Below are 25,087 nucleotides of genomic sequence, written 5' to 3'. Positions count from 1 at the left end.
TGTTCCACGTGTGCACAAGGAGAGGCAGACTTTGCTCCCACCTACCTCACCATCATCTTCCTATCTCCCAGTTTTAAGCTTTTTAATGATGTATCTAGAGTACCATTCTTCTAGAGCTAGAGTAGTCTTACTCTTAAGTTTTACCTTTTCTGGGATCTCAGTTAAATTCCAAGGGTATTTATAAGGTCTCTCCACTTTAGATTATTATACTTGAACTCTATTTTCCTGCACAATGCAGCCTCCATGATTCTGTTTGGTTCACAGTTATCCAATAGTTATTCTCTGCCTAATCTCACTGAGTCTTGATCTATGCATACATAGCTTTCTAGTCACTCAAAAGTTCAAGCAGACTTTTTTTGCAGTTTTCTGAAGCTGTCTTACCTGTACACCTGCCTTTTCTCTGAAACCTGATCTAGAGCTTCCAGCTACATCCGCAGACTCAAGCACTAATCTCCTTTGCCTCTATGCAGTGAAACAATTTCTTAAACAAACAAATGAACAAACAAACAAACACTTTAAAAAACTAGGCTCGACCTCTTTTGAGTTAAGGTTTACTTCCCCATGCTGAAATTTGAATAGTGGCTCCAGGTAGAAAGCTGAAGTGAAATATGATGTTTTCTTTATCTCAAGGATCATAGCTCTATGCTATCTATTGCCCAATGTCTGAAAACAGTTTCTTCATATCTTTTGTCTAGTTTTACAGTTCTTCATAGCCAAAAGGTTAAGTCTTATGGCCATTTCCTCATAATGGCTTGCTCAGTAACTACACTTAAATATGACATTTTATGTTATTTTCATAATTACTTCACGAAATAATCTTAAGCCATTTTCTGGCTAAAAAGACCATGCTCAGCTAAATTAAACACTTCCTGTTACCTTGTAAACCCCTCAAGGGTAGAGGAAAGTTTTATTCATTCTGTTGAACATTGCGTTTGTTCATTTTTCAGTACTTTGTACACAATAGATGTTCAATGATTATACTTTGGTAGGTGCTACTTTCAAGATTATACAAATAAAAATTCTAAACCTCAGAAAAGACAAATTGGGGAACGGGGACAAAACTAATGTTGGTTAAGTGCTGAGATTTTAAAATTATAGCTTACAGACCAAAACTCGCCCACTTGTCTTTTCTTATTTTATTAAAGTATAGTCGACATACACTTTCATATTAGTTTTAGGTGTACAAAGTAGTGGTTCAACATCTATACACTTTACAAAGTGATCATTATGACAAATCTAGTAACTGTATGTCACCATGCAAAGTTATTACAATATTATTGAGTATGTTCTCTATTCTGTATATTGCATCCCTATGACTTATTTATTTTATAACTTGAAATTTGTACCTGTTAATCCCCTTCACCATTTGGCCTATCCCCTCACCTCTATCTCCTCTGGCAGCCATGTTTGTTTCCTGCATCTATGAGCCTATTTGTTTGTTTTGCTTGATTATTTTTGTCCTCCAATTTCATGTATAACTGAAATCATACAATATTCTTTCTCTGCCTGACTTAATTCATTTAGTATAATATCCTCTTAGTTCATCAATTTTATTGCCTCACTTGTATTTTTTAAATAAAGTTTTATTGAAACACAGCCATACTCATTCCTGTATATCTGGTCTCTGGCTGCTTCATGTTATAAGTTAGGCCTGCAAAGCCTAAGATATTTACTCTCTGAATCTTGAAAGAAGAAGTTTTCCAATCCCTGGTTTAGTATATGTTAAGCAGTATGTTCAGTGCTGTTACATACTTTTCACCTCATTAAATTTCATAGCCATGATGTAAACTAATAAATAATGCCATTATCCACATGTGAACTCAGACCCAGAGAGATAACTTATCCCAGATTCTGTGGCTTATACATGGCAGAGCACAAATTTGAATTCTGACTTGTCAGGCAGTGTCACCTATGCTCTTTTTACTTCTAGCAGTCAAACAAGATTGAAAAGAAGTGCAAGGCTCAGGGGGTGTACATCACCACTTAAGGGAAGTGGATACAGGCAAGTGGAACTAAAGCTAATGTTAGCTGAAGAGCTGACTTTATACCCTATGATAAGAATAGTTTGTACCATTACTATTAAAAGAGACTTTTTATATGTTGAATCTTGTGCTGATTAAGAATTACATGTGTGGTGTGATTATATATATATATATATATATATATAGGCACCAATGTATACATTTATGTGTGTATATAATTTGATTTATTTCTCACAGGCATTCTGTGAAAATATTTTTATAGCAACAGAAAAATGTGCTTAGAAATATTGTGTTACAAAATAGTAATTATGAATCAAGGATTCAACCTTGTTTTCCTAACTCACTGACTTTCTGTTTGTATCTTCTTTGCATTCTTTCTCAGTTCCCTCTGCTAGATATCTATGACCTCAATCACTAGTGAATGAAGAAGGATAGATGTCTTGGGGGGTCCTCTGTTGTCACACTAAGTCCTAAAAGCCTGGTTGGCCAACAGCTCCTCTGGGCCTGTTTGGAAAACTTCCAACCCTCACTCGCAGCCCCATCACAATGTGATGCTTTTCTTTCCTCTCTTTTTAAAAGAGCTTTAAGTGCTGAACCACCATCATTTAATTTTAAGTTATCTTCTGCTTTTCTACATGGGTCGAGATTGAAAGTAGCTTGGGGGGAAAATGGTAGCAACAATGAATGAGAAAAGAAGCATTTGTGAAATAATTTCCTTCTTTTCAAGATCTGCAATAGTGTTTTGTATCAACATAACCCCTTCCTTCAGCTGTAACAGAGTTATAGAAAGGGTTGGTGTTATAAATTGAGAGTTCAGGAGGTGACTATTGACCCAGTCTTTTCAGTGGGATTGGTATTGTAGGTCTCCTGCACAGAAACCAGTGCAGCAATATTTCTAAAGCAGTTATATCTTAGCCAGTAGCCCTTTTCTCCCTCCCTATGCCTGAAGGCATTCCTATGTTCTTTGATCCTCTAGTGTCCTCTTGTGCATGCTCCCCTTCCAAAGCTCAGCAACTTCCCCTGGTGCCCAAGATCAAATCATTCAAGGGTAGAATTAGGAATATAATGACTCCTTATGCAATTGGGTTTTCCAACAATTGGAGAGAGCTCTCTCATAATAGACCAATAGATGTTATACAAAAACAGAGATGTCAGATCAATAGGCTAACTAAGAATATGGTGAAACATAAGATGCCATGTTGATAGGAGAGTTTTGAGAGCATTTTTGTTGATGAAAAGACAGATGCAGGACAGTTATCCGTCATGAACACACGAGTGGATTGTATTACTTACAGAATTATTCTAAAGACAAGATATGGCAGTGGAGTAAGCATGTGAAACCTGAATGAGAATGTGACACAATATAAACCCAGCCAGAAAATTCCCAGTGCTTTAGGATTGTGTAGTCCTTTCTCCAATGCATTAACATTCTATCCCAAAGGGAGCAGGACTGGACCAGACAGCCTAGGGGAGACTGAGGAGTCAAAAAATCACAGCAAAGGAGCAGTGGACCACTAAGTGGGACAACAATCCCACAGAGCCTAGGAAGCCGGCCGCCATTTCAGCTACATCTTCACCAAAAGTTTTTAATTGAGTCTTTTGAGGATTTCCTTTTTTTCCCTTCAGGGGGATGCATGCTTGATTTCATAATAGCAGTTAAGAAGAAAAATTCAGTTCATTTTAGAACCAACAGCTGGAATACACCAGTTCCACAGAACAAATGATATCTTTTTATCGTGTCATCATATAGAAGCTTCTCTCATGCCTACTACCTTCTTCTAGTTTACCTATTTCCACCACTGTCATCTTTTTTGGCACCCAAACTTTAACTTTGCTACCTCTTTCTCCACTTCCCCAAATCTAGCCCAATGTTGGATGCCAGCCTTACAGGTATCATCAGTAGCTGGCCAGAGTTACCAAGGGGAGTAGCAACAGCTGAGAAAGGACTACAATGGCATCAGTTAAGAGTCACTTGACCTGCACTATTTCTCTGCTCTCTGCCTCAAATTCCTGTAGAAAAAAATGTAAGGGAAAAGATTAAATGAGTAGAACTTGTACTCCTTCACTACAGGTCACTGCAGCTTAGGTTGTTGGATCTGAACCAGAGAGATGGAAATAAATGAGACTAGACTTTTAGATTCCTTGGGCTTTGTCTTAACTAAAAAGGCCTAAGAGGCAATAGAATCTTTTTAAATGTCAGTAGAGGACAAAAATGAAATATACTGGCAGAGCTTGTTTAAGATAGTGACTGGCAAACAATAAACCTTTTCCAGGTTTGTACTACACTGAATTCAGACTGATAAACAGATTGCACTATTTTTATAAACTTAACTTATGCAACCAATATTCAAACCTAGGCTAGCTAGTACAGAAAACATAGCTTTTGGAATCATAGAAGTCTGGTTTCAAATCTCTGTCACTTAATACTTGAGTGAACTGGACTACTTCACATCTCTTGATTCTGTTTTCATATTTATAAAACATGACAACACCACCTGTCTACTGCACAATCATCATAAGAATTACTTGCTGTAATGCATAGAAAATGACTAGCACAATAGTGGACACAAACATTCAACAAGTAAGTCTATTATCATCATATTTGACTACCTAATGTCTGTTTCTCTCATTTCTATCAGTACAAATCCTATGATTCTTCCTCAGTTTCCACCTATTTATGAATCCATCACTAACTATTGTATTTGACAGTTGTATTCAGGTATTTGAACATGATTGTCAGGAAAAAGAAAGGGTGGACATTCTGTCTCCCACAAAACAATTTTATATAAAAATAAAAAGAAACTGGAGAATATTATGCTAAGTGAAATAAGTCAGTTGGTGAAAGACAAATGCCATATGATCTTACTTAATAGAAGAATCTAATGAACAAATAAACTAATGAGCAAAATAGAACTAGAAACATGGAAACAGAGATCATACTGGCAGTGGCCATTGGTGGGATGGGGGGCTGGATAATGGTGGAAAGAAGTGGAAGGTACTCATCAAAGAACATGTATGAATGACCCATGAACATGGACAATAGTGTGCGGATTGACTGCAGGAGTGGGGTCGGGCTGGGTGAAGGAGGGCAAAAGTGGAGAAATTGGGACAGCTGTAATAGAATAACAATAAAAATATAATATTAATTAAGAAAACAGAAGAGATTTGGGTTGAGTACATGAAATTGCTTTCCAACTATTTAAACTGATCAACAGAGAAATAGTGAACTCTTCATCTCCACAGACAGGGACACTGCTGAATGTTGCCATGTAATACCATGTATAGCTTTAATATTAGACAGATTGAGGTTCAAATCCCAATTCTTCCCATTTGCTAGTGGCAAGCATTGGCCAACCTGTGTAACTTCTCTTAACTTCTTCCTTTAATGTGAAAATAAGTCATAATAATTCCTAAAGCTAAGGGTTATTCTGAAGATTAAATGTTATAAGAAATTATCCCTGACTCCCACCAACAAAATAAAGCAAACATTGCCTTGGCCTCGTCTGAGCTAGGCTTTGGCTATTGCCTTGCCAGCCCTTGTGGTCCTGGCAGGAATTGTGACGTTCCTATATTTTCCTCAGGTTTTATGAGCCCAACAGATCTCTGTCATTATCTCTGTTACCTTGGTGCCCAGGGAGGCCAATGTTTTGAATATTCATGATCTTTTGTTATTATCTACAAATTTTAGGATGATTTTTCTTATCTCTGTGAAAATTGCCATTAGAATTATATAGGAATCACACTGAATCTGTAGATCACTATAAACTAGTATGGACATTTTAACAATATTATTTCTTCTAATGAATGAGCATGATAAATCTTTCCATTTATTTCTTCAATTTCTTTCATCAGTATGTTATAGTTTTCAGTTTATAGGTCATTCACTTTCTTGATTAAATTTATTCCTAAGTATTTTATTCTTTTTGATCCTGGTGTAAACAGAATTGTTTTCTTAAATTCTCTTTATGATAGTCAATAATTAGTGTTAGAAATATATTTTATATATCGACTCTGTATCCTGCAACTTTAATGGATTTATTTATTAGTTCTAGCAGTTTTTTTTTGTGAAATCTTTAGGGTTTTCTGTTTATAATATCATGTCATCTGCAAATAATGACAGCTTTTCTTCTTCCTTTATGATTTGGATGCCTTTTATTTCTTTTTCTTGCTAGTTACTGTGGCCAGGGCTTTCATTACTATGTTGAATAAAAGTGATGAGTGTTGGTTCTGATCTTAAAGGGAAAGCTTTCAGCCTTTCACCATCGAGTATGATGGTAGCTGTGGGCTTGCATAAATGGCTTTTATTATGTTTTGGTACAGTCTCTCTATGCCCAGTTTGTTGACAGTCCAAAATCCTGACTATTAACCAGAGAAGAAATTGAATCAGTTGTATAGACTGAGCATACAGGTTTACCTACCAATATCCAAAATTCCTTAAAGTAACAGAAAAGAATTTTATAAGAATTAATCCTTTCATCTGACAAATATCTATTACCTCCTAATATGCCCCCTAATATGCCCACACGCTACTGTAGCAAAAAGAATGAACAAGATTCCTGATCTCATGGAACACACATTCTAGTCAAGGCGAGAGGTCAGGAAAAAATAGAATAAACAAATAAATATACAAGATAATGGTGGATAATGATGTATAGTACAAAAATAATTAAATAGACTATTTCATCTGTAGCAGTTAGTAAAATCCTTTTAAAGGAGGCAATATGGAGCTGAGACCTGAATGATCAAAGATACAGACCTGCAAACTCTTTGGGATAGAGTGTAGCCAAAGGCCTAGCAAGTTGAGTAGATCTGAGAGCTTGGCCCATTTGAGGAACAGAAACCCCTTTCATAAGAGTAAAGTGACATCCATAAACCAGTAATTTTGAAAAATGTCTAGAATGCCAGGGCTATAGAAAACAGATCTCTATTCTAGAGAAAGCTGAAGGAGTTTGATTGCCAGAGGGACAAATAAAAATTCTCCTAACATAGATATGAATTATTAGGTAATTCCCAGGTGACACTAGTCATTGTGAGGATATAGGGGATGCTAGACAAAGGGCACAGATAAAACAAAGTGTAGGTGTGGAGAGAATACCAGCCACAGAAGTACAGTTCCATAGTATATTTCAATTCATTTCATTCAAGTGCCTCATCTTTTAAGCCCCCCTGAAGAAGTGGCACATTGTATACACTCGAGCTGTTTCCATATCACTCTATTTGTGAAAGGGAGCCCTGTAAGGGCAGGTTATTCTAGATTGCACCTAACATTCTTTCTAGAACTTCAATTTCAAATATTAGGTAATATTACAAAATAGTAGCAACTAAAATATCTAAATTTAGGTAATTGTTTTCCTGTCATTGAGGAGCAATCAAATTTCATATGGAAATAACTGAGAGAGGCTAACTTTAAAATATTAAAATATATTTTGCTAATATTAATGAACCTCCTGAATACTTTAAGGGAGGAAATTTACATTTAAAGACTTCAATTCTAAATATGATTTGTTTCAAACCATGGTCTATTGACCTTCTAAAAACCATGATTTAGTGTGCAGATGCTGGGTTGTAGAATACAGACCATTTTCTGGGCCTAGTCATGTTGCTAAATACCTGTACGACTTTGGGCAATTCACAACCTCTCTACTTCAGATTCCTTAGCAGAGAATGGCAAAAACAACCCATGTTCTATGGTTGACTCTTGGGGTCCTAAAATTTAAAAATTATGAATTTTTTACAAAGAATATGTACTACTGAGGTGGTTACATAGCTCTTACAGCCACCCATTCATCAAAAAAAATATTCTCACTACATGCAAAACCCTGAGCTAGACACTGTAGGATTTACAGAATGGTAAACACAGCACCTGTACTCCTTTGCAATACAGAGAAATAAGTAGGCAACTTTTCTGAATACCAAAATAAGGATGTGTGGGAACTGTCTCTGCTTTTCTAGGTGAGAATGATGGCTGTTGTACAATGTGTTAAGGTATTTTGATTTTGCAAAATTCTGATTTTAAAATATCTCAGCCCTTTGGGTGTGTCTTCTAAGTGAGAAGTTACAAAGAGCTTGGGGAAAATGAACCAATCTGGAGAATTAGCTAGGAAAAGACTTGCTCATTCCTAGAATTCCTGTGGATCAGTAGCCCTGGTTCTGAAAATAGCCTAGAGCTGAAAATATCTTTCAGAGAGAAGGATTTATAGGTCCATCAAGAAGGGAAAACATGGGAAAAGAAAGATGCCACGTTCTTCTATGAGCTTTGTAATGGCATCAGCTAATATAAATCATGGGTTGGTGCAAGAGTAGGAAAAAGAAAAAGGCATGGCTGCTAGAATTTTTCCAAAGAACAATCTCCGAGAGTCACAGTGACTGATTACCATGTACAAGGAAAGATAGCCAAAGTCCATGATGATAGAGTTTTCAAGTCTGCCTAAGGGGGGAAATTGTTGGTGTTATTGCTGAGGGAAAGGAACTGAGAATGATGAACCCAGTTTTGTGCAAGGAGAAGGAGCAGCTAAGTGTGGCATGTGTTATTTGAGGGGAGAAAATGGAAGAGCTGAGTGGGAATGTTCGGCAAGGATTAAAGACAATACAACAGGAACTTGAGTGAGAGAACAAGGTAGAAGGTACGGATATGGGTGCCATTTGTACAGACATTATTTGTGAAGTAGAGGGAACACTTGTAGCAGGAGGGAGAGCCCAGAACCAAGGCTGAACTTTCACAAATGCTCAGTTCCAGAGTTATAGCACTGGAAGAAGAAAAGCCAGGGGTGAAGAAAGAGGTCAAGCAAGAAGATAACATGAATTACTTTGGAAATGCATAGAAGGTATTTCAAGGTTTTAAGACAGGTGATCAACATATTCTTGAGCTTCTTTTTAAAGAACTGTGTCAATTAAGGAAAAGTAATAAGATGGTAGCTAGAGCAGACATAAATATCATATTAAAATTTTTCTTTTCAAGTGAAGGAGAAACACACAGGTTGGATAAACTCTATGAAGATGAAGAGTGTAAGAATGCCAGAGAGAGGGAATAAATATAGCAACAGTGTCTCTCAGATGAAATCTAGATTTTAGAGAAAAATAAGGACACAGTTTCCTTTGAGCTGGGAAGAAGGACAAGATGGGTAACATGAAGGTTCAAATATTAGATCGAAAATGGTAAACTCTAAAGTTGCTCAATAAAAATAGAGTAGGGAATTGTTTATTGAGTAAGAATGCAGACTTCAGAAGACTAAAAGAGATTATGGAGTAGCTATTGGTAGACACATGTTATGTGATTATCCACAAATGAGGAAAGAACTTGCAGCTAAGTAGTGAGTGCTGAATTTAGGTTGCAATCACAAAATAAGTATTTGTTGAGTTCCTTCTATGTGCCAGGCAGGAATATTTGAAGCCAGAGTACAGGGTTCACATCTTTCATGAGCAATGATGTATGACCTAGGCTCAGGGTACAGAGAGTCAAGGGAGCAGAGTTTTTGGAGTAAAAGTGAAGATAGCACTAAGGAGAGGGTGGGTAGGTATCCAGAGCACTGTGCTACTCATAAAATACTATTCCAGATGCTCATACTTTTTCTTACACTGACAAACCTGACCACCTTCAATATCACTCAATAATTGCATCTGGATCTTAAATATTATTCAATCCAGTGTTTTTTTTAAAGGGGTTGCTGTGAGATGAAGCATTGAGGCAGAGAAGATCTGCATTTATTGATTGTATACATTTTGGTCTGTGTAACATGTCTATACTAGCAAGATTTCTTTTGGTTGTAACAGATTACCAATCTGAACTAATTTAAGCCACGGGGTAATTTAATGGATCAAATAAATAACAACAGAAAGAATAAGATGTGATGGGGCTTCCAGGATAAACATGGCTAGGGTTATCACAAAGATAATCTCTCCCTCTCTACACGGGTTCTAGTCAAGTAAGTAAGTATCTCCTACTGCAGAATTACTTCCTCCTCATAGGGAACATGTATGTCCCCAGTCAGTTGCAAAGTCTCTTACTTTAACATTCTCTCTGATCCCATGGTTAAAAACTTTGAAAGAGTGCTCTGAGTGTGATTATTCTGGACTTAAGAATTGTGGGCATGAGCACAGAATCTATGGTTGGCCTGCACTGTTCGGGTGTCCAGTTCTGGTCAATCAATGGTGGTTTGGAGGAGACTCAGGATATGTTAGAAGTTGTCTCTTGCAGTAAGAAAGAAGAAAATGTTCCCAGAAAGGAGGAAGCTAGCATTGCTAGGGAAAAATAAATAAATGGGTCATTTTATTTTTTAAATGTGATTATTATTATTTCTTTCTTTAACTTTATGTTTGAATACAGTTGTCTCCATTTTTCCACCATCACTTAAATAGATATCTTTGTCACTGATTTTTTTGCCAATTTTAGCATGATTCACTAAGTTTGACTTTCTTTCTATTTATCCCAAATATTTGTAATTAGTAGAATGGATAAGTAAGTGGTAGCCTGTTAACACAGTAAAATACTACACAGCAAGGAATGTGAAAGAACTACAGTTAAACACAATAGCAAGGATGAAGCTCACAAACATACCTTGAGTAAAATAACATATACCAAAGTTTTCCATTTATTAGAAAGTTAGTATATGATGTTAGAAGTTAGAAGAGCTTCACATTTGACAAAGAGGGAGGGTCCCAAGGAGCTAGTAATATTCTTGTTTTTTTTATCTGAATGGTGTACATGGGCATGTTCACTTTATGATAATTCATTGAGCTAATTTGTGTGCTTTCTGTCTGTTAGGTATGTTATACTTAAATTAAAATAGGTATGTTATACTTAAATAAAAAGGTTCTTTTTCCTACATGCTTACTAGCAATGGGAAAGAGGGAAATCTACTTGAGCTTAGTTTGAAAAAGGTTGCCATTCTTGAAAATCACAGGTATAATTTCATACTTTGTTCACAGATTAGAAAACAAAAATACAGATGCATTAAATGCCTGATTTTAGCTCTCAGATTTATTTATATTCAGGACTGGAAACAGCATTCATTCATTCATTCATTCATTCAGCACCTATTAGAGGGGCAGTCATTGTGCTAGGCTCAGGGTGCTCCCTGAGGGTGCTGCTGCTCTGTAGTGAAGTGAATGCTGTTACAGAAAAACAGAGTGCTGAGGAACACATGGGGGGAGCCATTATATCCTGGTAGATCAAGGGCACCTCCACAGAGGTATGTTTATTTGTGTACTAGCTATTCAGATACATATATTTCCAGTAGTTAGGTAAGAATATAGTACTTATAGTATATTCTGGATTGAACCCTTGACCACATCATTTACCTGCTAGGCAGTTTGACCAAGCTGCGTAACCTTAGGCTAGTCACACACTCTCTTTGCTTCACTTCCCTCAGCTATAAAATGGGACGAATTATGAAAGTTAATGTATGATAATGCTTAGAGAGTTGCTGGGCACATATAGTGAGTAACAAGTTGAAGAAGAGCTCAGTGGGAAAATCTAGTCTCAGTGGGGAGGGATATTCTATTACTGACATTGTTTAGAATTGCCAACATATGGTGGCCATAAAAACTGACTCATTGTTTGGTTTTATAGTTAAAAAAATTCTCTGCAGACAATACAACCTCTTACTGCCTGCATCTGAAGCTGATACTCTCACTGCCCCATTCTCCACCCTAAACACTACCAGACACAGAAGTACCACATCAGTGTTTGCTAGTACAATTCTTTTATTTAGGTATGGAAGGCCATGTGGGGATTCTTCAGAAGAACTACAGTGGGAATGGGAAGATGGTCTTCCTGACAGGGAAAACAGCACATACAAAGGCTAGTAGGTAAAAACAGCATGTTCATTCAAACCATCAGCTAATACCCAAGGCGGGAAGGAGACCACTGGGTTTTCCTAAGGATAATAGCTCTTATCTTTGGGAAGAAAAATGGATCTTTGTTAATATTTTCTTTCCTAGGCATCATTGAAAGCCACTTGCAATTGCACATGAGGTCCTTCTGCCTCAATTCAACATTTTCTGCACTCCTCGGCATTGTGCTGGATTGTCTTTCTGCTCTAGAGAGTCAAGGATGGCTTGAAGATATCTGACCTTGGGATCACAGCTTTGCCAACCAGCTGTTTCTGTGCAGTGCTTCTTACTGTGCCAATGAGAGTACCTACTTTGATAAAAAATAATCAACTTCTTTATCTTTTAGAGGATTCTTAATTCCAGCATTCTGTGAGTGCAATTAAATAAAGGGGGAGCAAAGCCTAGTTAAATAATTTTATAAAAGCACAACTATGGAAAGAAAATTTTAGCTCGTTTTAGCCACCAATGATTGAGGCTCTATTAAGGTAAGGGACTCCCTTACATTGAGGAGGTGAGCAGAGGTGTGATGTATCTTACTGAAGAGTCCCTTATCTTACTTATAAGACTAAGCTGTCTTAGTCAGCTTAGACTGTGAAACAAAATACCATAGAGTGAGTAAGGGTCCTCTTGCAAACACTGACTTCTTATTGTGTCCTCACATAGCAGGGAGAGAGAGAGACAGAGAAAGAGAGAGAGAGAGAGAGAACGCTGTACCGTCCCTCTTCTTATAAGGGTACTAATCCCATCATGGAACTCATCTAAACATAATCACCTCATAAAGGGCCCACTTTCAAATGCTATCACATTGGGCATTAGGGCTTCAACATATAAATCTGCGGGGACTGTGACACAAACATTTAGTCCATAGCAAGGATGAACGAAATAATTGTAAGAATGCTGGACACCAGCACATCATATAGGTGACTTAGCAAAACAAGCAAACAAACAAACAAAAAGCAACAACTATTATTCAGTCTAAATTAAAAGTAAGCAATAAATTTAATTTACCTCAGAAAGCATTTATCATTTGTAACTCTAACTCCTCTTTGTCTCTTCCTAAAGAGGGGCCCAAACTATACAGTGAAACAAAATAAAAGACCAAATACAGTAAGATTATCTAGAACCAAAATGCAGAATCTTTCCCACTGGAGAATGTATATTATATGGAAGAATTTTTAGTCCATGGATTGACTGTCTTTTTGAGTCTACAAACCTCAGAAGACTATGTAAGTAATCTGGGCCAAATAAGGATTATTTTTAAAAACAATAAAATCCCATTATAAAGCACCCTGATAAACAGGGAATTTATGATTTTCTAGCCAAGACCAAATTACATATCCAAGCCTGATACCAGGAACACAGTGCCTGCAGCCCTCCACCTTAGTGTGCATTCTGGTTTCATCACTCACTGGGCATGTTAACTAACCTCCACGAGCTTCAGTTTCATCATTTATAAAATGGGATTAGTAGTACTATCTACCTCATGAAGTTGTTACTAAAATTAAATAAAATTAGACAGGAAGCACTTGGAATAGTGTCTAAAACATAGTAAGCAGTCTATTTACTTGCTTTTTTTACATACTAACCATGACCTCAGCACAGGTACATGACCAGTGTTCTTGGAGAAGCAACAACCTGGTGAAATCAGAAAAATAGAATGGAATTCACCTTGTCAAAATGGCAGGGTAAGGGTCTCATGAATACTCATGGTGCTCCCTATAGTATATCACCTTATGCTGCAGTCAGATCAGGAACAACAGGCTCTGGGAAAGTCAGAAGATATGGAAATCTCTTATATACATTGGACGCAGCATGGCCCAAACTCTACTGGTTATGGTCTCAGCCCCCTGCTACCCATTTCCCATGTTTCAGATTTCCTCTTCCTGTTCTTTCTATTTTTTAAAATTTATTTTATTGTTGTTCAAGTATAGTTGTCTTCATTTATCCCCCACCCCAGCCATCCCCACCTTCCTCTCCTGATTCTACCCCACCTTGGTTTTGTCCATGTGTCCTTTATAGTTGTTCCTCAAAATCCTTCCCCCTTTTCCCTCCATTATCCTCTCCCACCTCCCCTCTGGTTACTGTCAGGTTGTTCTTAATTTCAGTGTCTCTGGTTATATTTTGCTTGCTTGTTTGTTTTGTTTATTAGGTTCCACTTAAAGGTGGTATGAGGGTGATCTGGCAGTGACATCTGTCACCCCATTGAATGCCAGGGTTGATTCAGCTGATCTGACTGGCTAGATAGGTATCCCCTTCCTCCCTCTCTGATCCATGTGTGTCCCTCCCAAAGCTGCATGCTCGGTTGAAGAGGATGACAACCCCAACTAGAGGAGAGGACCAGTCTTCAGTCAAGGGTATAGGAGTAGCTACTCTCCCCTGCTAGAACCTCCAAACAAGCTTTCAAGATCTGCTTTTTATACAAACCCAGGCACCAACTTACATTTCACCCTCTTCTCTGAGCCCAACCATCATTAGGACCTTTAAAACTGCATTAAAAGTCCTGGGTACAGGCATGCATTATTGCTCAACTGGACCACTGCAAAGAGTCCTTATGTGTCTACACTTGCTCTAGGACAATCATTTTATTTAAAATTTCCAGAGGAAACTTTCAAACTTGTAAAACCAATCATGAGACTACCCTAATAAAATCTACGTTTGTTCAGGCCATGTCCTTTTGTTACCGAACCCAGCTGGTAGAAGTTCCTAGCCAGTGGAGTTTGCTGACTACCAGGCAAAACTTCAAAGACAGAGTTCAGTCGAAAGGAAAGAAATTTTTATTTAACAATCATGTAATTTGAAATAATGGCAAATTTCTGCCTCACAGCCTATTTTCTCTAAGATGCTCAAAGAAAATAACTCTGCCACCTTCTGCCAGCTCAGTTCAGAGTTGCACCAGGAACATCTTCTCTCACCCAAAAGTATTGGGTAGGCCAAAAAGTCCATTTAGTTTTTTTCTGTAAAACTAAAAAAAAAACCCACATTTTTCACTTTTACCAATAACTTTATTAATTTGGATATTTTGAGTATGTCAGCTATCTCCTGTTATTGGCTTCTAATGGGTAGAGCTGCTAAACATCTTCCAATGCATAAGACAGCCCCTGAGCAAAGAATTATTTATCTAAAACGTCAATAGTACCACTTCAAAAACCACTTTTGACACATTCGATCAGTCACAGCACCTTCTCCATACATTGCACAAATCTTTTTTTTTTTTTTCATTTCAGTTGTGTTTTTACCTTTCTTGGACTAACAAATCATAATATGTTGAAAATGTTACATATATTCTTTCATCTTCATTATCAAAATGGCTACACAAAAATTGACCAATTTTGATGTTTTGTTTAAATGTACACTGATATGACAGCTTTCATAATACAATCTAACAAAATTGTTTCAAATAAAGTGAAAGATAACTAAGCGCTGTTAGAGCCATCATATGTAAAAAACTAAACCAACATTTTGGCCAACCCAATATTGTGAAAATAAGTGGCTTAGCTGCTTTCCAGTCAGTGTCTGGCTTCAGGCATCGTTCAGAGTCTATGCCTCCAGGGCTCCTTCTTGTGGTGGCAATGGGAGCTGTGTTACACAGGTTCTGCACAGCCAGGCACACAGACACACTGGGGACAGCAGCCAGAGGGAATCACCTCGGTTGCCAGGGCAATGCAGGCATGTGCAGCTCAACCCCTCTCCATTTCCAAGGGGTTGCCCATTACACTTTTACATTGAACTCTTTCTACCCTCACAGTCCTAATTTTACACTCTCCCCATACAGAATCAGCACATGTCCCCAAATCTCTCACATTACTTCCCACCTCTGTGCCCTGGGCACCTGCTCTTTCCTCTGCTGGGGATTCTTTCATTGGTTTGCCTACCCAGAAATCTTCAACTTGACCCTACAGGGCCTCATTCCAATGCTGCCCCCTCTCTGAGGCCTTCTCTAATTTCTTCAGGTCAACCCAGATCCACTATGATCCACATATTTGTGGCATTACCACAGCTTCATAACCGATATTCTCACCATTTTATAATGGTTTGCAGGGATATCTTCCACACTGAGCCTGGATATTATAGACCATGATAATAACAAAAACAATAATAATCTTCCCATTATTTCTAAAATTTACTTGTAATGTTGAGTTTTTAGTATATTCTAGGTATTTTCTAAGCCATTTATTAGCTTGAATCACATAAATTTGCTATTTCAATTGTTCAAAGTGATCATATATTGGTGAGTTCATTGTAGTTCAACCTAAAAGAAGCATTTTAAATTTAACCTTTACAAGAACTCTAACAGATTGATAAGTTATTGTCCCCATTCTATGGGTAAAAAGATTGAGGCTCAGAGGTGTTAAATAATTTTGCCCAAGGTCATAGGACAAATTAGTGAAGGAGCCAAGGTTCTGATTTAAAATACCTGACTCTCTATACTCCTAACCAGTACTATACCCTCTCAGAATTATTTGTTTAATTAGTTAATAAACTAACGAAGCAATGATGTAGAGTTTCCAGAAATATGATGGTGGTTGCCTAATATGAAGCAAGTCTAAAGAGGACAAATTCTAATGCTAGTGTGGGAGTTGCAGTAGGTTTCATAGGCAGCAAGCAAAGGCTGTTAAATAATGAAATGAGTTAATAAAGAAGGTTATAGAATTTCCTTCAAGGGAAGGATTTCTTCTCCCAATGGAGGATAGATTCTCATCTGCCTGTGATGGTTTAAATATAATCCTTTGTGAAGGTCAATAAATTGGGCTTACCAACTTCTTTCCAGCCTCCTATGATACTCAGATACATTGGCTTAATGTGGCTCAGCTCATGGCCTGGAAATGGGCGGATGCTGATCTCCTAGCCAGAAATAATCTCTTCCTCCTTCAAACTCTCATCCCTCTGACTTGATCTTCTTTGTAACATATGTAGTGCTTTTTGTATGTGGTCCTGCTTTCCGTGAGAGAAAAATGCATCTAAAACAGGAAGCATCTCCCACGGTGCCTAACAGAATGTTTACTGCTACATCTTTCAAAATTTGATGAAATGGAACATCTTTTCTTTTTTGAAAGAATCCTATAATACCAACTGAAAATAAGTCCCTGATTTTTCTCTAAAATCTATTATCAAAATGAGAAACTCATTCCATGAGAACAAAGCTTTCTTAAATGTGCTTTTGGTCCAATCATTATCAGATATAACATAATTTTTTTCTCTCTCCCCCAGAGACAAAATATGGGAACTCGTTTGTTAATTTCTTCCAGGTAAAAAGTCTGAAAGATGAGCCAGCATTTTAGTCAATGAGCTAAATTACTAGTAGAAAATAGTCTATCCACATATCTCAGCAAGTGTTTAGCAATTTCTAGTTAGAGTCATTGCCACCTCAAAATAATTCTAATGGAAAAGTTTTTTCCCCCATAACTGTCACCCCACACAAGCACAACTTTTCATAATGACAATGAATATGCATAATAAAAGTTGCTCTAAACTCCTTATTTCAATAAAACTAATAATAACAATACTTACACAGAACATTAAAGTAAAAAATATTCAAATGATCTAGCTCATTTGATCCATATAACAATCCTTACCATTTATATTACCACTTTAAGAGATATTTAAAGAAAACTTGGATCAGAGAGATGAAGAAAATTGCTATGAGTCACAAAGCTAGGAATAGCAGAGTGGACTGGAACCCAAGCATTTTCCTGATTCCAAATCTCATGATCTTTCCACTGGATCTTTCTGTCCAGAGGGCCAATCTTAAAAAAAAAAAAAAAAAAAGAAGCATTTCTACTTCAACAATATAGAAATCAAGATTCAGAAAAAAATAACTAAATTTCTGGAGGAGGCATATTTTCTTAATTTTGGTATTGGTAATAGAGCTTATGAATTAATTCTTCATATCTCATAAAAAATACCAGCAGCTAACATTTATTGAGTATTTACATCTTATCACTGTACTATACATTTTACATGCCTATGTCATCTAATCCTTTCAAGTCTAGAAGGTTAAGTCCTTTTCCCATTTTCAGAATGTGGAAACTCCTGCTTACAGAGATGAAACTGTAAGATCTTAGCTTTTCCAAGACACATGGTTGGGAAAGTTAAGCAGCAGATCTGTGGTCTGAAGGCCATCGGCTGAAATCAGAGCCTAAGCTCCTACCACCACGCTGATTTGCTCTGCCAGTTGTTCCCAAAGTTTTCCCCTGGGCACACAGCATCAGCATTCCTGGGAATTTGCTAAAAATGTGAATTCTCTGGCCACACCTGACCTACTCTGGGAGTGGGGCCCAGCAAACTGTTTTAACAAAGCTGGGTAGCTGCTTCTAAGGCAGACTGAAATCTAAGAACCACTGTGCTAGACTGAAACAAGAGTAAATGGTGATCACTTAGAAGGATTCGGTGTATGCTCTGTGCTATTAGGGAATGCAAAAAGCAAGTGAGAGAAGTAGAAACAACTAACAAGGTTGTTGAAAGTGAAAATATTCAGTGGGTAGTAAAACCCGAAAGGGAAGAAATACCCTTAACTAGTGCATGAAGAAATTGAAAACAGCAATTAATCAGGCAATATGCTACACTGTAGTCAAGGATCAGAAAAGATCAGAGAATTCTGGAAGGACTAAGTGACACAGAGTTAATTACTGCATGGTAAATAATCATTAATAAAATGTGACTGTTAAAAGAATTAACAAAATGGATAATCATAGAAGAAAATGTTATCTGTGGAGGGAATAACTTGGGGTCTTAATGACTTGGAGAAATTATAGGTACAAACACAGAATCAAAAGAAAACGATGGAAGTTAGTAGTGCTATGAAAACATGGCAGAAACCTGATTGCTCTTTATATGTAAAATCAAAATAGTTACAGAGACACCAGGCACTGGTTAAGGGAAAGTTTGACCTGGTCAACATTTCAACTGTTAAAAATAATAAATATATAACTTTAGTAGCCCATTGTTTTGCATGGACCCTTATCTCTAGTATAGAAACCGGAAATTACCTTGTCAGAATTGCTAAAGTGTAGAAGTTTTTTCCTTGGAATTTATCTGGCCCCACTGGTTATACCTTGGACTGATCTGGTTGATGACCTCCACTGACCTGTAGCTTTCCTGAATGGCCAACTCCGCACATCAGTGCTTCCAAAGGGAGGACCAAGAGCAGCTTTCAAGGGCATGTCATTCCAATATCATTCATTATATCTCTTTAGAAGACTGCTTTTTCAAAGTACAACGTGGAGGGACCAAAAAATGATATCAAGAAGAAAAATACCCACAAGTGAGTATAAAAAGAAAAATGCTTCCAACAGAGACACCAAAAGTCATTATACAACAAAACTGTGGGTTATTCTATTCATTTGATGGTTATTGATTTGAGGTGTCTTTTTAAAATTCTCTATCAGTTTTTTAAAAGGAAGCACATCAAAGAAAATACATTAATTGAAGCTATCAAAGGAAATGTTAACCAGTAAAATTGTCTAACTGGGCTTTTAAAAGAAGATATAATAACTTCCTTGAAAGAAAAATTATAGTCTTCTCTAACTTAATGTTTTGCAGCAATTTTTCATTTTCATATTGTAACAGGGTACAGCTAAGGGGGTTCCAAATGGGGATTTGTAATGGGGTCCAGAACTTGGTGTCCAGGAAATACTAGAAATATATGTATAGGATGTCCTCACCCCCCAAAATCTGAGCTGGGGGATGGGACACAAGGAGCAGGGCCAGTGAGAGTTGTTTTGAATAGCAACAGTTTTGTAGATAACCTCTAGAATAGTCATTTAACATATCTATAACCTTTAACTGGTTTCATAGATATGTTAAAGAGCTGTGGCCATGCTTTGAGCCAGGGGGATGGGAGTGACTTCAACCCATGATGTAACTGGGAGGCAAGTTCCCTTGGTTATAGAGCCTGTGTAAGAGCTTGGAGATGATTGGCTCCACACCACAGGGCCACACCTGCCTGAACTTACTATGGCAGCCCAGTAAAGCTGGAAAAATATGGGAATGCTGGCAGCTGTGGCCAGTTGTGTGAGGAGACAGAAATGGTGAGGCAGAGGGAGATTGGACCTGGGATTTCAACCCAGTTTGCAGCAGCCATGCAGGCTCTTTTTGGGACCATGTGGCTGGGGCAGAGAAGAACCATGGACTTCTATTTATTTTTCTGAGATATGGTACCCTAGACTGGGTAAAGGGGGAAGGAAGGATTGTGCATTTGTGGGTATTCTAAAGGACTTTGCGATCTCAGTGAAGACATTAAGTCATTTCTCTTAAGTTTGTATAACTCTTTAAGTAAATAATCCCTTTCCTTTTCACCAATCTTTGGCATTGAGAGACATCTTTCCCTGTTGGTGGGCAAGGATAACCTAGTTTGGTGGGGTGGGGGGGATCCGATCCCCAGAGCATAAGGGTGGATCCATTTGGTAATAGTATATTGTTCCCCACCCCCAGGTCTGTTCTGTAACAATATCAACAAAAATTAGCTAAATTAGCTAAAATATATTGACTACTTACTATGTCAGGCACCATTCTAAACTTGATACAGATATTATCTCTTAAATTTTCATAGCAATTCTGTAATGTATATATTATTGTTTCTTCCCATTGCATATTTTACAGATAATTTTATGGCAGAGAGTTAAAGTTACCCATCAAAGATGGCCCCAGTAATTCTGCCCCTCCCTATATGTACATGCTGCTCCTCCCCTCCAAAAGTGGAGCTTACATTCCCTCCTCTTAAATGTGTGCTATATCTAGGACTAATTTGATCAATAGCATGCAAAAAAAATTATGAGTATTCTAAACCAGGTATTAAGAAGGCCTGGAAGCTTCTACATCTTGAAATGCAGCCACCATGTCACAAGGAAGCTCAAGCAGCCATGTGAAGAGACTTATGTGGAGATATTCAAGACCCCTGGCTAACAGTCTCAGCTGAGATCCCAGCCAAGAACCAGCACCAACTTGCCAGTTACATGAGTGAGCTATCTCAGAAGCCTATCCTACAGACATCATTAAAACACTACAGCTGGTGGCACATGGAACAGAGATAAGCTGTCTCCACCAAGTCCTACTGAAGTTGCAAAATCATGGTTGTTTTAGGCCACTTAGTTCTGAGATAGCTTATTTCACAGTAATAGAAAACTCAGGCACTGAACTACCCAAAGTTACCTTGTGAGACAGTTCAACATTAGATAGGCCATATATTTCATGCTCAAATAAATTAACAACTGGCATATGCAGATGTGCAGAAAGAAGATTCCAGTAAGAGGCAGGGATGAATAGAAGATGTAATTATATGGATGCTTTGTTCGTTTGACAAATTGCTGCTGAGAATCTGTGAGGGGCTGGACGCTGAGCCCAAATGCCATAGGTACAAAGGTGAATAGATAGATTTCTAAACCCAAAGAATTTTCCATGTGAGGCCACTAAGACAAAATTTCAATACCACAGAAAGTGATCAAATTGAAGCAAAATAATGAATAAATACTTGGGATTACTTGGTAACCTGCGTTAACACTTGAATTTTCTTTACATCCCCCTCCCCCCAAGGCAAGAAATTACAAAGTGAGATTTGGAATGAGCTTGGAGTAGGGAAAGGAGACCAGTACAAGTAAATTTACCTGTTAGACCAATAGCAACAATAAAAAACCAAAAATGTGTGTGTGTGTGTGTATGTGTGTGTTTAGGAATGGAAGGGAAAATATAGTAAATGAGTCTTAGGAGAATGATAATTAAACCATTCACATTTATCTTTTCTGTGCACACGCATGCAATATTCTTATGGCAAAATCATGGGAATATTCTGACAAACTTGTGTGTCAGGTAGTTCTTTAAAAGCAGTAATAGGGACTTCTAGTTCCAAGATGAAATAGCCTTATTTCCCCTCTTACCACTTAGAAATTATGAACCTACAGCACAAACAAGCTGACTAAACTTCTGAAAGGTGGGAAGGAGAAAATGGGCTGCCTAGGAATCTTAGGACTCAAGAAATGACATGTTACTGAGTTCTCCACACCTCACCCCCAACAAATCCCAGACATGGCAGTATAGAAGCTTCTAACTGGAAACTGACAGCATGCACAGAGAAAAAAAATCAAAACAAAACTCTAAGAAAAGCCTATTTTCCCTAGCCCAAAATCTAGGAAAGGGTGGTCTATCAACACAAAACCTTTTGGCTATACTGCCTTACACCAGGCAAATTCCAAAAATACCCCATCACATGGTTTTACAGGGGCTAAGTAGGAAGCTGATCTCCCCCACTCTACTTCCCACCCCACAGATGCAATAGGTAAGAATCAGATGTCTCCCAAAAGAGTGTTAGGGAGGTCCAGTAGGAAGCAGAGCTTCCTGCCCCACCCTACTGGGTAGTAATAAAACTAAGCAAACTGAGTCACATCTAGTCGGTACTTCAATTCCCCCCCAACTCATGAACCTCCATAGCCACCTGGCAATGATGAGGTGATGCGGACACCAGCTCGCAGTGTCCAGATCATTATGGATGAAATGAGACATTCACACAGACTACCGAGTCTGGTGGAGGAAAAGGGACAGCATAGCTTCTCTCTCGAGGGAAGCAAAAGCCAGGGCCCTTGCCATGACCTGACTTTATTGTGTTTCTCTGCACATTACATGATGGTCCTCATTTACTATGCACAGGTTGCCTTATGTGGTTACCTTTTACAGAAAACAAAGGAGCCAATGCTGCTACTCACATCACAGAAGAAGGATATTTGCAAATGAAAAGGGCAAAAGTGGTTGAATGGGTTACACCTGTCCTTGGAAGGTTTAGCATGGATTCTAGGAAGTTACTTTGCAGTAAATGTTTGCCACTGGGGGCTCGGCCCACTCCACGCAGAATGGTCTCCTACAATGAGGTGGTGAGAGAAAGTATGAGGCAAGGTTAGCTGGCACCCTGAAGCAACAGAGCAGGTGAGTCAGTCCTCTGCTTTCCACTCCCTGGAGTCAAGAGAGGACAGTCTTGGCCACTGGGAGGCAACAAGGCAGTAAGAGCTGATGCCCCACTTTCTCTGAGAAGGTGTCAGTAAGACTAAGTGGGAAGCAAAACTGCTACCCCACCCAGTTGCAAGGAAATAGTGTGAGCCAGATCTCCACTTGTGGTACTGGCAGAACACATCAGGAAGCTGGACACATATACCCATCCAGCTGTCAGGTTGTACTTCAACAAGGGTACCACCTGCTGGAACAAAGTTTAAATAGAATCCTGAGTCTCATAAAATAATATCTGAAATATAATTGAAAATCACTCATCATACCAAGAACCAGGCAAATAACTTAATGAATAAAGACAATCTATAGGCACCAACAACGAGATTAAACAGATATTGGAATTATCTGACAAGAATTTTAAAGCAACCATCATTAAAAATGCTTCCAAAAGCCATTTTAAACTGCCTTATACAAATGAAAAATAAAAATACTTATCAACATTATCTCATGTGAAATTTACATAACTAGCAACTATGGCTATGCCATCTTTTTTTCCCCCCAAGGTACACAAGTTATTTGCTCCATAACAATACTGTATCCACCTGAAAATATTTATAGTGCTGGCTCTCATTTTTCAAAGAACCTAAGAAATTGTTCTGAAATTGAATTTTCTACAGAATCCACAGCCAACGTGATGCTGCTGGAAGAGGTCTTACAGAGGATGTGACTGCCAGTTGCATGAGCTGGACTCAGGTGATATGAGTCTCCTTACCCCCCACCCCTGCCCTTGGAATGTATGTTTTACCAGACATTCCCACACCAAGAGCAGTTTCAGGACATAGCCTTGAGAAAGTAAGGTGTTGTTGAGACAAGACTGTCTGGGCTGAATCTGGGACTGAATCCACTTGATGCCTTTACATAAACTTTTAAGATTCTGGTGGGCAGGTGCACAGATCTACTCATCCTACAGTGCCCAAGATAAGCTTCATATGTAAGTTCCCTTGCTTACTGAAACAGCCACCTACCAATCTGGAGTAGTCGGCTTTTTTCTTCCATTTCTCCTCGTTATCCATGTAGAAAAGCCAGTTTCAGATTTCACCTGGGAAATTCCCCAGTCTGCAAACCAACAGATGTACAACATATGACCAGTAGTTAATTTCATTGTTTCATGATAGTTGCTTACCAATTTCCCACAAATTTCATCTCATGTATTCATTTGCTTAACTTCTGTCTGTAAACCAACAGATGTACAACATATGAACAGTAGTTAATTTCATTGTTTCATGTTAGTTGCTTAACTATTTCCAACAAATTTTATCTCATATATTCATTTGCTTACTTCCATCTCAAAACTTAAAATCCTCTATTAAAAATGTTATAGAATATAGTAAATGGAAGAAACACTATTTTTGTTTTGATGCTGACTTTTGCTTACCTTTCCATTTTCCTGAAAAAAATTTTGACTTTTACTGTGAAATAAGATGTTAACAACTGCTTCTGATAACCTTCCTTCAATAAAGTTTTAGGGTGCCAGGGTATAACTGGGGATTTCTTCAGAGTATACCTTTGCCTAATTTCTGACATTAATGCTGAAATGACACAATCAGAGTCTGTGTATGAAACACTTTTCAATCTTCAGTCTCTTCTCTTGAAATGAAAATACTATATGAGGAAATGTATCTTCGTGATGGATGCCTGGTTAGGTCTCAGTAGATATGAGCTCCACCTGAATTAATTGCCCACTGCTCAACGTAACTTTGGACAAGTCTTTTTTTTAAATCCTCATCTGAGGACATGCTTATTGATTTTAGAGAGAGGGGAAGGGAGGGAGATAGAGAGTGAGGGAAACATTGATATGAGAGAAACATTGATCAGTTTCCTCTCATAGATGCCATGACTGGGTGGGGACCAAACCCACAACCTAGATATGTGCCCTGACCAATAATTGAAACCATGACCTTATTTATGGTCTGCAGGATGGTGCTTCAACCAACTGAGCCACACTGGCCAGGGCTGGGTAAGCGTTTAAACTGTATGATTATTGGTAAAGGATGGATTACACACCTATATGATCCATTTGGCAGAGTTACAAAGAAAAATAAAGTATATGTGGATCCTTTATACAATGTAATGAGCTCAACAAATATAAGTGATTACTATTATTAGGTAAGTTTTTGTAGAGTTTCAAAAAACTGAGTTCACACATCAGAACAAACTGTTCAGTGACAAAACATACCGATAGGATTTGGGGAGATGCCAGATGCTAGTAGGTATATGTTGTGGACCGCTCTGCCTGGTTCTAGGAATTGTAACTCTACCTCCAGTGGCTAAGGACTTCTGGAATGCGA

Source organism: Artibeus jamaicensis, unplaced genomic scaffold (genome assembly GCF_021234435.1).
Source record: "Artibeus jamaicensis isolate MK-2021 breed Jamaican fruit bat unplaced genomic scaffold, CSHL_Jam_final scaffold_1964, whole genome shotgun sequence".
Lineage (NCBI taxonomy): Eukaryota > Metazoa > Chordata > Mammalia > Chiroptera > Phyllostomidae > Artibeus > Artibeus jamaicensis.
The sequence above is the reverse complement of the archived record's forward strand: the minus strand, read 5'-3'. Positions refer to the sequence as shown.